Source organism: Marmota monax, unplaced genomic scaffold (assembly GCF_021218885.2).
Source record: "Marmota monax isolate L192 unplaced genomic scaffold, Marmota_monax_Labrador192_F-V1.1 WCK01_AAM20220418_F8-fsc00117, whole genome shotgun sequence".
Lineage (NCBI taxonomy): Eukaryota > Metazoa > Chordata > Mammalia > Rodentia > Sciuridae > Marmota > Marmota monax.
In genome coordinates, this window is record NW_026693023.1 from 180,532 (window position 1) to 197,995 (window position 17,464).

At 38.0% G+C, this 17,464-nt stretch overlaps 1 pseudogene; it reads left to right on the forward strand.

Annotated features, from left to right (window-relative positions):
- Positions 1 to 6,328, forward strand: part of LOC124098472 (neurofilament light polypeptide-like) — a 51,434-nt pseudogene extending 45,106 nt beyond the window's left edge.
- The last annotated feature ends 11,136 nt before the right edge of the window (positions 6,329 to 17,464 follow it).

Here is a 17,464-nt window from a genome sequence, read left to right on the forward strand (position 1 = left end):
CCAACGGCATTTCTTGTAGAAATAGAGAAAGCAATCATGAAATTCATATGGAAAAACAAAAGACCCAGAATAGCAAAAACAATGCTAAGCACGAAGTGTGAATCAGGCGGTATAGCCATACCAGACCTCAAACTATACTACAGAGCAATAGTAACAAAAACAGCATGGTACTGGTACCAAAACAGGCGGGTGGACCAATGGTACAGAATAGAGGACACAGAAACCAATCCACAAAACTACAACTACCTTATATTTGATAAAGGGGCTAAAACCATGCAATGGAGGAAGGATAGCATCTTCAACAAATGGTGCTGGGAAAACTGGAAATCCATATGCAACAAACTGAAACTGAATCCCTTTCTCTCACCATGCACAAAAGTTAATTCAAAATGGATCAAGGAGCTTGATATCAAATCAGAGACACGCCGTCTGATAGAAGAAAAAGTTGGCTACGATCTACATACTGTGGGGTCGGGCTCCAAATTCCTCAATAGGACACCCATAGCACAAAAGTTAATAACTAGAATCAACAAATGGGACTTACTCAAACTAAAAAGTTTTTTCTCAGCAAAAGATACAATAAGAGAGGTAAATAGAGAGCCTACATCCTGGGAACAAATCTTTACTCCTCACACTTCAGATAGAGCCCTAATATCCAGAGTATACAAAGAACTCAAAAAATTAGACAATAAGAGAACAAACAACCCAATCAACAAATGGGCCAAGGACCTGAACAGACACTTCTCAGAGGAGGACATACAATCAATCAACAAGTACATGAAAAAATGCTCACCATCTCTAGCAGTCAGAGAAATGCAAATCAAAACCACCCTAAGATACCATCTCACTCCAGTTAGATTGGCAGCCATTATGAAGTCAAACAACAACAAGTGCTGGCGAGGATGTGGGGAAAAGGGTACACTTGTATATTGCTGGTGGGACTGCAAATTGGTGCAGCCAATTTGGAAAGCAGTATGGAGATTTCTTGGAAAGCTGGGAATGGAGCCACCATTTGACCCAGCTATTCCCCTTCTCGGTCTATTCCCTAAAGACCTAAAAAGAGCATGCTACAGGGACACTGCTACATCGATGTTCATAGCAGCACAATTCACAATAGCTAGACTGTGGAACCAACCTAGATGCCCTTCAATGGATGAATGGATAAAAAAAAATGTGGCATTTATACACAATGGAGTATTACTCTGCATTAAAAAATGACAAAATCATAGAATTTACAGGGAAATGGATGGCATTAGAGCAGATTATGCTAAGTGAAGCTAGCCAATCCCTAAAAAACAAATGCCAAATGTCTTCTTTGATATAAGGAGAGTAACTAAGAACAGAGTAGGGTCAAAGAGCATGAGAAAAAGATTAACATTAAACAGGGATGAGAGGTGGGAGGGAAAGGGAGAGAGAAGGGAAAAGGCATGGAAATGGAAGGAGACCCTCAGAGTTATACAAAAGTACATACAAGAGGAAGTGAGGGGAAGGGGAAAAATAATATAAGGGGGACAAACGAATGTCAGTAGAGGGGGCAGAGAGAGAAGAGGGGAGGGGAGGGGAGGGGAGGGGGGATAGTAGAGGATAGGAAAGGCAGCAGAATACAACAGACACTAGTATGGCAATATGTAAATCAATGGATGTGTAACTGATGTGATTCTGCAATCTGTATATGGGGTAAAAATGGGAGCTCATAACCCACTTGAATCAAATTGTGAAATATGATATATCAAGAACTATGTAATGTTTTTAACAGCCAACAATAAAAAATTAAAAAAAAAAAAGAATTGTAATACATTCTGCAGTCATATATAAATAAAAAATAAATCCAATAAAATATTATAAAATAAATATTTGTAAAAGCTATCTGTTTTCTATGCAGATTTTTTAAGAGCTTAAGATATTATTTTTGTTTATGATCTTTACTTTAGAAAAAAGTGGGCCAAATAATTTTGATTTCATCAAAAGTGTCTATTTGAGAATGTAAGATGAAAAAAACTGCTGAAGTTTGTAGAAATATGTGCTTGGGAATTTATTTTTAATTATTGAAATTCAGATGAACTTTCTATAATTCTACTTTTAAATTGTTTCTAAATGTTATTAGATGTGACAGTAGAACCACCTCATCTACAAAATAAAACAATAGTCACACAGGCTGTTATCTTTAAACACGGATAAAGTATTGCTGGATTTTAGAAGGTTATCTGAGCCACTGATAGAAATTTCTAAATATTCACAATTGGGACATGATGGTAGTAATAAAAAGATTTTAAATATACATTTTAATGATTCTTAAAAGGATACACAGGCTTTAAATGAAATAGTAAACCTTCATGGTTAACTTTAAATTAATCTCTCTTGAAATGGAGAACTCAACAAAAAAATAATACAGGGTAAAGAATCTCCAGGCTGATATACAATTTGTTTATATATGAAAATTATGTCACAATAAAGTCCTGATATGCTCTCAGAAATGGCAAAAGAAGATTCTCTAAATAATAATCAATAATTAGTTGAAAGAAAATTAGGATCATATAGTAAGAACACCCTATAGGTTGTCTAACAATATGACAAATTCAGTAGCAACCACAAAGAACCAATTTAACTTCTGGTGCCAAGAAACAAGATGGTACTGCTGGAACGAATTATAGATATGGGCTTCTAACATAATTTTTTCCAAGGGAAGACAAAGTGGAAGAAGAGTGGAAGGTTCAGTGGATGGGGATAAGCCAATCACCACCAACCCAGTACATCCTTCCTATGACACTCTAATAACAAATTCTAAATATCATGCCAGCGAATGTTTAAATGTTTAAATAGTCCTAACATTAGTTGGCAATGATAAAATAATATTTAGTAAATAGTAAATTATAATCACAGTTTTTCATCATAAGCCTGGCAATAGTACATTGATAATGGATTCAACTGCATATGATCTGCCTGCAATAAACACTAAAGCATTTTTGTATAAAGATTCATAAAAATACACTAAAATATATTTTCAAATAAAAAATCAGATAAAAGAGAAATAATACAGGATTTAAAATAATGTTAATAGGGAAGAAATAATTTAGGATAACAAGATACCCTATTAATAAAGTTTAAGAGTAGCAAAACAGCAATAAATATACTGGGGAACAATTTTAAACTTTTTAAAAGAGCTATTACTATGTAAAACCCAAATATTGTTCATGTAAAGAAAAATGCTTACCTCTCATGCACTTTTATCATCAAAAGGAAAACTGCAGATATCAGTATTATTCAACCAAAGAATGAAGTCATTCTGAATTTCAAGATAATTCACATTTTTATCTCATTATTACTTTTCTAACAAAATATCCAGTTGATGGCTTTCAGGTTCACTTTGGTCAAATTCTCATATATTATTTCATTACTTTCCTATCATCTGACAGAAATAGGAAGCTAAATACAATTTATCCAAATAAAAATATCACTGAAATTTAACATAGGCCATGACACACATGAATCACCACATGAAAGTGGGTAAAGTAAAAAACTGAATGTTCAATTGCAAAAAGATCACAGTGTTGTTAACTCATCTTTTAGCTACTTACATTCTGAAATGTAAATAGCTATGATATGATTAAATGCAATATTTTTTAACACAACTTACATTACCTACTTTCAAACATTTTGTGACATTATAATAGATAAGAGCTAAGACTGGGTATGTCCTATGTGCTAGGACCTTCCTTATCCTTACTACAATTTTATGAGATAGTATAATTGTTCCTATTTTTATAAATTAAGAAATTAAGGCTTACAGAGAAAACACTTTTTCCAAAGTCACAATGTCAAATCTAGATTTTACAAGGTATTTATGATATAATAATCTGTGCACTTAGCCACAACAGTACAATTTACACTTGAGCTGATGAAATACACATTTTGTCTTCTTTAAAGTCCTTCAAAATATACAAACAGATATTAGAATTGTATCTGGTCTTCCTTGAATACTGTTTAATATTATTTAAGCTGCCAGAACAAGGCTTAGTAACATAACATGATGTCTGAATTGCAAAGAAGAGAATAATTAGACAATAAAAACAAAGAGAAAGGAAAAAGCTAAGTTCTACTGGCATTCAGATTAATGCCAAATAAATTTCCAAGATAAAGTGTATCCCTCTGGCTATATAATCGTACTAAGTGAAAGTAATTAATGGCTTCTAAAATTCTGTAACTTAGGATCATGTTTAGAAACGAAAGTGACAATTCTCCTGGTTTACCTGTGGGGAAAGTTGGAGCAGATGTCTCTATTCTGAACATTCTAAAAACAAGGCCCTTCAAAAATAGATAACCACGGTCATGATTATCACTCCCGTTTTCAAAATTTATAGCCTATGATTCAATTTCAATACGGAAAAAAATAAACTAACAATGAAGTTATAATCGCCCTCCTTTTCCCTCCCCCCCCCAAAGGACTCCAAGACTAATTTACAGTTGGGAGGTGGCAGGAACTCAGGCCTTCTATATCTATCTTCAGCTAGGTTTTTTTGCAAGTTGTTCTACTCACATTACCCTTGTTAGCCTCCCTAACAACCCAAAAAAATGGAATAGGTGTTAATTTATCCAACTTATGCATAAGGAAAAGAAGGCTCAGAGAATTTGAGTCTTAACCAAAAGTGCATAGTATGATCTGGAACCCAGGCACACAGCAATTCAGCCTTCCCTTTCCTCCCCTGTCCTTCCTCCTCTCTAGGCCCCCATCTCCGCCTCGGGCCAGGGGGGTACCAACCACCACCCTGAGTTCCTTAGGGAAGAGCCTTACTACTTATCCCCTACTAGCGGCGCTTTGTGGAGACGCCCTGGGCGCACAACTCTAGGGAGCGCAGCTGCTACAGCACCACGCGCTCCGCACAAGCCAGCTATTTGGCGCCTGTCTCCTAGCTCCCCATGCGCCACAGCTGCTCATGCAGTTCCGGCTCTTTGATGCACAGTCTGAAAAACCTAGACCTGAGCCAGGTAGCCGCCATTAGCAATGACCTCAAGTCCATCCGCACTCAGGAGAAGGCGCAGCTCTAGGACCTCAACGACCACTTTGCCAGCTTCCTCGAGCGCGTGCAAGAGCTGGAGCAGCAGAACAAGGCGCTCAAAGCAGAGCTGCTTGTGCTGCGCCAGAAGCACTCCAAGCCGTCCCGCTTCTGGGCGCTGTAGGAGCGGGAGACAGCGACTTGCACCTGGCGGTGGAAGATGCTACCAAGGAGAAGCAGGCGCTCCAGCGAGTACGCGAAGAGCTGGAGGAGACTCTGCGCAACCTGCAAGCGCGCTATGAAGAGGAGGTGCTGAGTCGCTGGGACGCCAAGGGCCGGCTGATGGGATGGCGCAAAGGCGCAGATGAGGCGGTGCTGGCCCGCGCTGAACTGGAAAAGCATATCATCAGCCCTAGGGACAAAATCGCTTTTTTGAAAAAAAAAGTGCAAGAGGAGGAGATCACAGAGCTGCAGATGCAGATCCAGTACGCACAGATCTCGCTGGAGATGGACGTGTCCTCCAAGCCCGACCTCTCCGCCATCAAGGAAGCTGGCCTCCAGGAACATGCAGAAAGCCCAAGAGTGCAAGAGCCACTTCACCATGCTGAGAGCACAGCCAAGAACACCCACGCGGTGCGCGCCGCTAAGAAAGAGATGATGAGAGGTGATGAGAGCCATCATTGCTTGCTCAAGGCCAAGACCCTGGAGATTGAAGCATGCTGGGGTATGGACGAAGCCTTTTAGCTGCAGGAGCTAGAGGACAAGCAGTGCTGTGCAGGACACCATCGACAAATTACAAAATGAACTGAGAACCACAAAGAGCGAAATGGCACCTTACCTAAAAGAATACCCAGACTCCTCCACACGAAGAAGGCTTTGGATATCGAGATTGCAGTTTAGAGTAAACTCTTGGAAGGCGGAGACCCGGCTCGGTTTCACCGGCGTGGGCAGCTAACCAGCACCTACTCCCAATGCTCCCAGCTGTTTGGCTGATCTGCCTATGGAAATGGAAGTCTGCAGACTGGCTCCTACTTGATGTCCGCCCACTTCTTCTCCTCTTAATGTCACCAGCGGAGGAGGAGGAGGAGGAGGAGGAGGAGGAGGAGAAGGAAGGAAGGAAGGAAGGAAGGAAGGAAGGAAGGAAGGAAGGAAGGAAGGAAGAAGAAACCAAAGGAGCCGAAGAGGATGAGAAGAAAGATGAAAGTACTGGGGAGGAACAAGCAACTAAGAAGAAAGATCCATCCAGCCCCCTTTCCTTAATTATTCCAGGAAAAATTCTCCTGAAATCAGGTCAACCTCACCACCATCCAACCAGTGGAGTTCCAGACCGTATATAAATTAAGAAGTCAATATATGTATAATTCTAAGATGACTTCGATTGGACATTCAATGTTGTACTATGAGTTTTCTCCTTAGGCAGAGTATCCTTTGGCTTGCAGAGTGGCTTTATGGCTTGCTGCCAGCCTGTGAATGGTCCAAGCTTATGAGTTCAGGATCTATGGTAATGTGAATCATTCAGAGGTTTACCATAAAAACACAACATGAATAAATGAATTCACTAATGTCAATGTTATATTCATGGAAAAATAGTCCTTTGAACCCTTGGTGGTTAGAAATTAAAGACCTTGTGTAATAAACAGTAAATAAAGTTACATTGAATGACACATTTCTTGTTGTGGTTGTTGACTTAATTAAAATACCTTAATGGCAGCATGATATAAACCATATACAAGTGGACTATTGATCTACAATTTTTTTTTTTGTAAAATCAAAATTTTAACAACTAAAATATTTTTTCTTCTTTAACTGGAAATTCTTAGTGCTATAATTAGGTCGTGACTATTCATAAAATCTTTTCTCTCAAAAATTTTATTGGTACTAAACAAGAGTAAGTAACAGTATACTTTGTCCCATATGTGTACTATATTATGTGAAGAATGGTTTCTAGGAGACAATTCTGAAATTATGTGACAAGTCTATCCTTTATTGTAAACTAGTATGTAATATCAAAATATGTATAGAATAGGAATTCTATATATTTGTCATTATTAACATTTTTCATCTAATTATCATGGTCAGAAGTTGAAATCTGAGCATTGATGTAGTCAAGAGGAATATTTTTTTTTAATTAGCATGTAATTTAGGGAGAAGAAAGAATACCAAAGGTCATTTGCCACTGGAAAGATGTTGACTGAAATCCCGAGCTCATGATTCAGTGTGGTGTTAGCTTCCTTCTATTGACTCAAATAGACAATATTTAATGCCACACAGTTTTAAACCCTATAAAAACTACAGATACCAGTTATGAAATTGTTATCAGTCACTTAGCGGGGAGATAATGTATTTGTATGTTACATTGGCATTGTTCTGCATGTCTTAATTGGGAAATACTTGGATTCCAGTGGTAACTTACCTGGTTGGAAGTTTCACTGAATGTACAATCCATCTGTCCACATGCACCTTAAGTTTATGAAGACTCTTGCGCTTGTATTTGGTGTGGAATAGAGATGAAATTTATTGATTATTTTCTGCTCTGCTTCTGTTTTTGAGCAATTGCTTTGTTAGCCAGTTTTGCTCAATATCTGTTTTTTAGGCCTTTAAAGGTTATGGATTTCACTTGAAACCAAAGTGGTCTACATTTAAAGTTATTTGATCTCTTTGCACTGTATCTAGTCAAACATATGTGACTAAGAAAATAGATAAAATATTTCTTTATCTACCATGATATGGATGGTACCAAGAAGGCTCTCAGCATATCAGCCTGGGTAAAGGTTAGGAGTCTCCTCAGAAACCAAGTTCTTCCCATTGATGCTGATGGGATGATGCATGTGGTAATTCTAAGACAGATGCAAAATACATGTTAAACAATTAGCGAAATGGAAACTGGTTTGAGAAACACTTGGTTGAAGTAAGTCCATTGTCCATCACTCTCTTGTGTGCCATAATAAAATATTGAAAAACCTAAAAAAAAGCTCTGGAACCTAGAGTTCCCATTTTTTGCCTACCCCACATACAAAAAGTGTAGATAAAACATTAGGGTAGGGATCAATGACCAGTGGCATAGGGTTACAGGATTTACTTAGTATGTACCTGTACTTTCCATCCACTTATCCTTCATTATCTGAGCCCCAGATCTCCTAAAAAATTAGGGTTAAGCATTCTCTTTCACATATCTCCAAATAAGTGTGCATCAAATGAATTGAGAGGCAACTTGATAGAGCTAATACATTCATGGATTCTTCCCAAGATATCCGAGAGAGAGGTATTTGTCTGTTTATACACAGAGTCCTTGCCTGACCCAAGGTGAAACACAGAGTAACCTTGCCCCCCCCAATTTATTGAAGATTCAAAACAAACCTCCAGAATAAAAATGTTAAATTATAGATAGGGTTAATAAAAGTCATACAGAAAATAATAAAAGTTACTTCCAGCTCAGCTGAATAGGCAAACTTTAAAGAAAGTATGGAATGAATGAGTATAATTTGGATATGGAAAAGGCCTTAGGGGTTATGCTGGGGTATTTGTTTGCTTATGTGTATGTGTGAATAATTTTTAATTCTAGAGTGTAAATTTTGCACAAGGAAGACTGAATACAGCAAGGGATACTAATCTGGCTATGAATAGGCTTGTAGAAGGAAAAACTGGGAAAATAAATCATTTAGAAAGTTATAATCCAAATTCAGCATTCAGGGTGAACTAAAGTGGTAGCAGAAACAATAAGGACAATAATCCTCCCCTGCCTAGCCTGACTCACACACAGGATCCTTGTAGAAACTGATTATTCCATGCAGTGATAATCATATCAACTGCTTTGTGAGGATCAGAGATGATATACGTTTAAGGAGGTATTTTTTTTAAGAGCTGAGCCACCAAATATACAGACTAGCCCTTTTCAAAAAAGCCCATCATTCCCTCTAAAAGGCAGCCCCTGACATTTTCATCTTTCTTATCTACCAAACCTAGTTTCATCAGTGTAAGAGAGAAAGGTAATTCCAGAGCAATAAGTCTTCCGTGGAGAGTGCTCTACCTCTGGCAGCTATCACCAAAGGTTCTGTTTTGGTAAGTTAATTGATGCTGTGTTTGCAACATGGTGATCACAAGGCATACTTGATATTTTAAAGAAATTTAGAGATAGAATGAATGCTGAATCAGTTAATTAACAATGATAAGACACAGCAAACAAACAAAAACCAGAAAGTCTAAGGAAGTTATAGAACAGCATAAACCTGGATACCAGTATCTCCACCTTTGATGAATTCAAGACAGAAATGACCCAAAAATATTGCCAGCGTTTCTTTTTCTGTTGATTTGTTTGTTTTCATTTTCAATCACACTAAGGAATTTAAACACTGCAGAGTCTGCAACACAAGAGATTTTCCTAATAGACTTACTTGTAATGTATACATTTAGCAAAGGACACCTTGTTTTTAAAGGAATATCTTCATTGGATAGTTTTTAAAGGATTTTGAAAATTTATTTTTTAGGGGTACTGGGGATTGAACTCAGGGGCACTCGATCACTGAGCCACATCCCCAGCCATATTTTGTATTTTATTTAGAGTCAGGGTCTTACTGAGTTTCTTAGTGCCTCGCTTTTGCTGAGACTGGCATTAAACTCATGATCCACCTGCCTCAGCCTCCTGAGCCACTGGGATTATAGGTGTGCATCACTATGCTCAGCTTTTAAAGGATTTTATATGCTGTATTTTCAACATGGCATCCTATACTAAAGCATCCTTGTTAAACTTTCATGTATAACATATGATTCGAGGATCATTACCACAGAATTAAATGAAACTGGTTGAATGTTCAGGTCAATGTTAAAAAGCCTCATATATTTCAGGGAACTTGAGCTCTTTTCCCCAAGAAACTGAAGCAATGGAAAGATTCATCAACTCTATGCAGTCAGGCATTTAGGTTTATAGTTGGACTCTGTGAGCAGTATATTTAGAACTCCGAATAAAGAGGCTGACTTTCAAACTTAAAAGCTTCCCTCATGTACATTTTCTCCCATATCCTTATCATACTATTTTGAAGTCTTACTGATTGCCATGCAAGCATGTGATTTAACTGTTAACCTAGCCTTCTAGGATTTCTTGGCAGTCTAGAGTATGTACCAATGTATAATGTAAGTACTTCATTTCTTATGTAAACTGACCTATGCTAATTTTCTTTTTTGGTATTTTAGTAAATAATCATTCCCTTGGGATCAGAGGTACGAATAGCATTGGTGTCCTCTTACCACTTCTCTACCAATAGTCTGCTCTATGAAAGCAACTCTTAGGGTAAATACTGCTAAGCCTTAAATGTTTATTTATAAGTAATCACAAAATAGGCATTATAAACCAAGGGAAGTCCCATTCTCTGTTGTTGGACACTATGGCATGTGCCTCATTAGAAGTGTTCATGTGGAGGCAGTTGCAACCATCTCGCAACATGACCAACCAGAGACATACTGTCAAGTTAAGGGGCAGACCCACCCATGAAATAGAAAATAAGGATCAATAGCACTTTGACTGTGATTATTACTTGATTCAAAGGTGCTGGTAAGTTGGGCTAGCAGGTTTGATGTTCTCTCTAGCCAATCAAATAATCTAAACATCGAATTTCCAAAATGGATATTTCATACATTTCCTAGGATAATTACCATGTCTTCCATTATGGTATAATAGGTAGAATTTTAAGTTGAATCCCAATGACCCATGAACCTGTGTAATTTCCTTCTTTTGACTGTGAACAGTACTTGTAACTTAATTCTTTTTTTATTGGTTGTTCAAAACATTACATAACTCATGACATATCATCTTTCATACATTTGATTCAAGTGAGTTATGAATTCCCATTTTTACCCCAAATACAAATTGCAGAATCACATCAGTTACACATTTACAATTTTTACATAGTGCCATATTAGTGACTGTTGTATTTTGCTGCCTTTCCTATCCCCTACTATCCCCCCTCCCCTCTCATCTTCCCTCTCTACCTCATCTCCTGTTGTTTAATTCTCTCCTTTGTTTCCCCGCCCCCTTTCCCCTCACAACCTCTTATATGTAATTTTGTGTAACATTGAGGGTCTCCTACCATTTCCATATGCTTTCCCTTCTCTCTCCCTTTCTCTGCCCCCACTCGTCTCTGTTTAATGTTAATCTTTTCCTCATGCTCTTCCTCCCTGTTCTGTTCTTAGTTGCTCTCTTTATATCAAAGAAGACATTTGGCATTTATTTTTTTAAGGATTGGCTAGCTTCGCATAGCATAATCTGTTCTAATGCCATCCATTTCCCTGTAAATTCTATGATTTTGTCATTTTTTAGTACTGCGTAATACTCCATTGTGTATAGATGCCACATTTTTTTTATCCATTCATCTACTGAAGGGCATCGAGGTTGGTTCCACAGTCTAGCTATTGTGAATTATGCCGCTATGATCATTGATGTGGCAGTATCCCTATAGTACGCTCTTTTAAGATCCTCAGGGAATAGTCCAAGAAGGGCGATAGCTGGGTCAAATGGTGGATCCATTCCCAGCTTTCCCAGGAATCTCCATACTGCTTTCCAAATTGGCCTCACCAATTTTCAGTCCCACCAGCAGTGTACAAGTGTACCCTTTTCCCCATATCCTCGCCAACACTTATTGTTTGACTTCATAATGGCTGCCAATCTTACTGGAGTGAGATGGTATCTTAGGGTGGTTTTGATTTACATTTCTCTGACTGCTAGAGATGGTGAGCATTTTTTCATGTGCTTGTTGATTGATTGTATGTCCTCCTCTGTGAAGTGTCTGTTCAGATCCTTGACCCATTTGTTGATTGGGTTATTTGTTATCTTATTGTTTAATTTTTTGAGTTCTTTGTATACTCTGGATATTAGGGCTCTATCTGAAGTGTGAGGGGTAAAAATTTGTTCCCAGGATGTAGGCTCTCTATTTACCTCTCTATTGTTTCTCTTGCTGAGAAAAAACTTTTTAGTTTAAGAAAGTCCCATTTGTTTATTCTTGTTATTAACTCTTGGGCTATGGGAGTCTTATTAAGGAATTTGGAGCCCGACCCAACAGTATGTAGATCGTAGCCAACTTTTTCTTCTATCAGACGCAGTGTCTCTGATTTGATATCTAGATCCTTGATCCATTTTGAGTTAACTTTTGTGCATGGCGAGAGAAAGGGATTCAGTTTCATTTTGTTGCATATGGATTTCCAATTTTCCCAGCACCATTTTTGAAGATGCTATCCTTCCTCCATTGCATGCTTTTAGCCCCTTTATCATATATAAGAAAGTTGTACTTTTGTGGGTTGGTTTCTGTTTCCTCTATTCTGTACCATTGGTCCACCTGCCTGTTTTGGTACCAGTACCACACTGTTTTTGCTACTATTGCTTTGTAGTACAGTTTGAACTCTGGTATCGCTATACCTCCAGATTCACACTTCCTGCTTAGAATTGCTTTTGCTATTCTGGGTCTTTTGTTTTTCCATATGAATTTCATGATTGCTTTATCTATTTCTACAAGAAATGCCTTTGGGAATTTGATTGGCATCGCATTAAACCTGTAGAGAACTTTGGGTAATATCGCCATTTTGATGATGTTAGTTCTGCCTATCCATGAACAGGGTATATTTTTCCATCTTCTAAGATCTTCTTCTATCTCTCTCTTTAGGGTTCTGTAGTTTTCATTGTATAAATCTGTCATCTCTTTTGTTAGGTTGATTCCCAAGTATCTTATTTTCTTTGAGGATATTGTGAATGGAGTGGTTTTCCTCATTTCCATTTCAGAAGTTTTGTTGCTGATATACAGGAATGCCTTTGATTTATGCGTGTTGATTTTATATCCTGCCACTTTGCTGAATTCATTTATTAGCTCTAATAGTTTCTTTGTAGACCCTTTTGGGTCTGCTAGGTATAGAATCATGTCATCTGCAAATAGTGATAATTTAAGTTCTTCTTTTCCTATTTTGATGCCTTTAATTTCTTTCGTCTGTCTAATTGCTCTGGCCAGTGTTTCGAGAACTATGTTGAACAGAAGTGGTGAGAGAGGGCATCCCTGTCTTGTTCCAGATTTTAGAGGGAATGCCTTCAATTTTTCTCCATTCAGAATGATGCTAGCCTGAGGCTTAGCACAGATTGCTTTTACAATATTGAGGTATGTTCCTGTTATCCCTAGATTTTCTAGTGTTTTGAACATAAAGGGATGCTGTACTTTGTTGAATGCTTTTTCTGCATCTATCGAGATGATCATATGGTTCTTGTCTTTAAGTCTATTGATGTGGTGGATTACATTTATTGATTTCTGTATATTGAACCAGCCTTGCATCCCAGGGATGAATCCTACTTGATCATGATGCACAATTTTTTTGATATGCTTTTGTATTCGATTCACCAGGATTTTATTGAGAATTTTTGCATCCAAGTTCATTAGAGATATTGGTCTGTAGTTTTCTTTCTTTGAAGTGTCTTTGTCTGGTTTCAGGATCAGGGTGATGTTGGCCTCATAGAATGAATTTGGAAGAACTCCTTCTTTTTATGTTTCTTGAAATAGCTTGAAAAGTATTGGTATTAATTCTTCTTTAAAGGTTTTGTAGAACTCCGCTGTATACCCATCTGGTCCAGGGCTTTTTTTGGTAGGTAGTCTTTTGATGGCGTCTTCTATTTCTTCTTTTGTTATTGGTCTGTTTAAATTGTGTGTGTCTTCCTGACTCAATCTGGGTAGATCGTATGACTTAAGAAATTTATCGATATCTTCATTATCTTCTATTTTATTGGAATATAGGGTTTCAGAATACTTTCTAATTATCTTCTGTATTTCTGTAGTGTCTGTTGTGATATTGCCTTTTTCATCCCTTATGTTAGTAATTTGAGTTCTCTCTCTTCTTCTCTTCGTTAGCATGGCTAAAGGCCTGTCAATCTTATTTATTTTTTCAAAGAACCAACTTTTAGTTTTTTCAATTTTTTCAATGTTTTTTTGTTGTTGTTGTTTCAATTTTGTTGATTTCTGCTCTAATTTTAATTATTTCTTGTCTTCTACTATATTTGCTGTTGTTTTGCTCTTCCTTTTCTAGGTTTTTGAGGTGTAGTGTGAGTTCATTTATTTGTTGGTTTTTTCTTTTTTTGAGGAAAGAACTCCAAGAAATGAATTTCCCTCTTAAAACTGCTTTCATTGTGTCCCATAGATTCTGGTATGTTGTGTCTGTATTGTCATTTGTCTCTAAGAATTTTTTTATCTCCTCCTTTATGTCTTCTGTAACCCATTGATCATTCAGTAACATATTGTTCATTTTCCAAGTGATGTAGGATTTTTCCTTCCTTCTTTTATCATTGATTTCCAATTTCATTCCATTATGATCAGATATAGTGCATGGTATTATCTCCACACCTTTATATTTACTGAGATTCGCCCTATGGAATAATATATGCTCTATCTTTGAGTAGGATCCATGTGCTGCTGAGAAGAATGTGTATCCACTTGATGATGGTTGATATATTCTATATATGTCGGTTAAGTCTAGGTTATTGATTGTGTTATTGAGTTTTATAGTTTCTTTGTTCAGCTTTTGTCTAGAGGATCTGTCCAATGGCAAGAGCGGTGTATTGAAGTCCCCCATAATTATTGTGTTGTGGTCTATTTGACTCTTGAACTTGAGGAGAGTTTGTTTTATGAACGTTGCAGCACCATTGTTTGGTGCATACAAATTGATAATTGTTATGTCTTGATGGTGGATGGTTCCTTTTAACAGTATATAGTGTCCTTCTTTATCCCTTTTGATTAACTAGGTTTGAAGTTGATTTTATTCGATATGAGTATGGCCACTCCTGCTTGCTTCCGAGGGCCATGTGAGTGGTATGATTTTTCCCAATCTTTCACCTTCAGCCTGTGTATGTCTTTTCCTATCATATGAGTCTCTTGAAGGCAGCATATTGTTGGATTTTTTTTTAATCCAGGTTACTAGCCTATGTCTCTTGATTGGTGAATTTAAGCCATTAACATTTAAGGTTACAATTTAAATATGGTTTGTACTTCCAGTCATGTTTATTTATTTATTTATTTATTTATTTTAGTTTGGCTAGTTTTTCTTGTTTGGTTATTTTTCTCCCCCTTTACTGAGATACCTCCCACTGTTAGTTTTGGGCACTATCTTTCAATTCCTCTTCTTGTAGTATTTTGCTCAAAATGCTTTGCAGTGCTGGTTTTCTGGCTGCAAATTCTTTTAGCTTTTGTTTATCATGAAAGATTTTAATTTCATTGTCAAATCTGAAGCTTAATTTTGCTGAATACAGTATTCTTGGTTGGAATCCATTATTTTTCAGCGTTTGAAACACGTTATTCCAGGATCTTCTCGCTTTCAAAGTCTGTGATGAAAAATCAGTCGTTAACCTAATTGGTTTACCCCTGAATGTAATCTGCCTCCTTTCTCTCGTAGCTTTTAATATTCTCTCCTTGTTCTGTATGTTAGCTATCTTCATAATTATATGTCTTGGAGTTGGTCTATTATGGTTTTCGATGTTTGGGGTCCTGTAGGCTTCCAGGATTTGGCAATCCATCCCATCTTTCATCTCTGGGAACTTTTCTAGGATTATTTCATTTAATAAGTTGTCCATTCCTTTGGTTTGATCCTCTGTGTCTTCTTCTATCCCAATGACTCTCAGATTTCGTTTTTTTATGAGATCCCATATCTCTTGGATAGATTGCTCTTGAGATTTAAGCATCTTTTCTGTGTTGACTATATCTTTTCAAGTTGATAAACTTTGTCTTCATTATCTGATGTTCTGACTTCTACTTGATCTAGTCTATTTGTAATATTCTCATTAGAGTTTTTAATCTGGTTTATGGTTTCTTGCATTTCTAGGATTACTGTTTGGTTTTTTTTAAAAAAAATCTCTATCTCCTGGTAAAGCTCGTTCTTTGCAGTTTGAATTTGTTTGTTTAGTTCATTTTCAAAATATACTTTCAATGCTTGGACTTGCTGTCTCATGTCTTCTCTAATATTCTGTTCCATCTGAGTTAGGTATGCCTTGATTTCTTTCCCTGTCCATGTTTCTGATGCTTCTAGGTCCTCCTGTAGATTTAAATTTTCCTGCATTGTTTGTAGTCCTTTTTTCCTTTGTTTTTTCATGTTGTTCACGTTACTTTCCAGCTCTGACTGCTTTGTAACTGCTTTCTCCTATATATTTGTTTTGGCTTTGTATATCTCTATTGTCTCTCCTTTGTGGTGGGAGATTATGTCTAGAAATGTTGGGCTTTATTGTACTTTAAGGCTGATTCATTCAATTCATAACAGGCTTCTGGATCTTGTATGCATATAGTGATTTGTTGTTTGTTCTTAGGACTATATGTTTAGGTTAGGTGCTATGATGGTACGAGGGTTAGTATGTCTTGGCTACTTTAGAAGATTGCTCTACTGAAGGTGGATACTAACAGGCAATTGGATCAGGGTGTTGGTAGTAGCTAGGTATTTAGGAGCCCTATAGACAGCCTCAAGACATTCACCTATTTGCATTTAGACAATTACACGTAATGGAAGACGTAATGCTTGGGATGAAAGTTGGGGGGTAGGGGAATGAAGGTGCTCTTAAAAAGAAAGAAGGAGAGAGAGATAGATAGATTAGAGGAGAATGAAAAGAACAATAAAACTTGAAATGGGAAAGAAAGAGAGAAGGAAAAGTGGAGAAAGGAACAGAGAGAGAAGAAGAAAAAGGAAAAAAAAATATTGAAGTCTTAGAGATCCATTTTCTTCTCTTCCAGTAGGCGGAGCTGTGCCCTCCGAGCGGAGCTTCTGCTCTCTACCTGCCCATGGCAATCCCTGTAAGGCATCTCCTGGTAGTCTCTTGGACTTGTCAGTCCAGAGCCGTTTCACTTCTCCGGCCCTTACCCCCCTTCCTCCTGTCAGCCAGCCAGCCAGGTCCTGTTCACCAGAAGCGGTTCCCCAGAGATCTAGTTACACTTGCAGCCCCCCCCCCCCGCGTATCCCATTTAAGCCCCAGTGCTATGGTAAATTGGCAGCTAAGACCTTGGGAGTCACCACTGGTGATATGGGGGGTTGGGGGTCGGGGATCCCCTCTGCTACCCTACAGACACGACCCCTGAGAGGTCCATGAAGTTTCCTGGCTGCTTGTATCTGGATGGGGAGGGAGTCACACACCTGCTGAAGTGGATTCTTCTGGGAAGGATTTCCATTGGTGACCTCTGATGACGTCACCTCTCTGCTATGGCGGGCCCCAGGCTCCTTGCCAGAGTGTCCAAAGGGAGGGGTGGGACTGGTCCGTCCCAGGTTGGCTTCAGCTCCCGGCTCGCTATTTCATGAAGGCTTGGCTAAAGACTTCTTCCTGCCAAGCTGCCTCTCGGAGGTTAGCGGGACCCAGTCACATTTGCTGCTGGCGGACAGGCCGGCAGCCACGCCACGGTGCGCATACTGTGGCTGGTGGAACTGGACCTCTGCTTCTCCTGGCAGGGATTCGCTCGTCTGGGGCAATCTGTCACTTCAAAAAAATC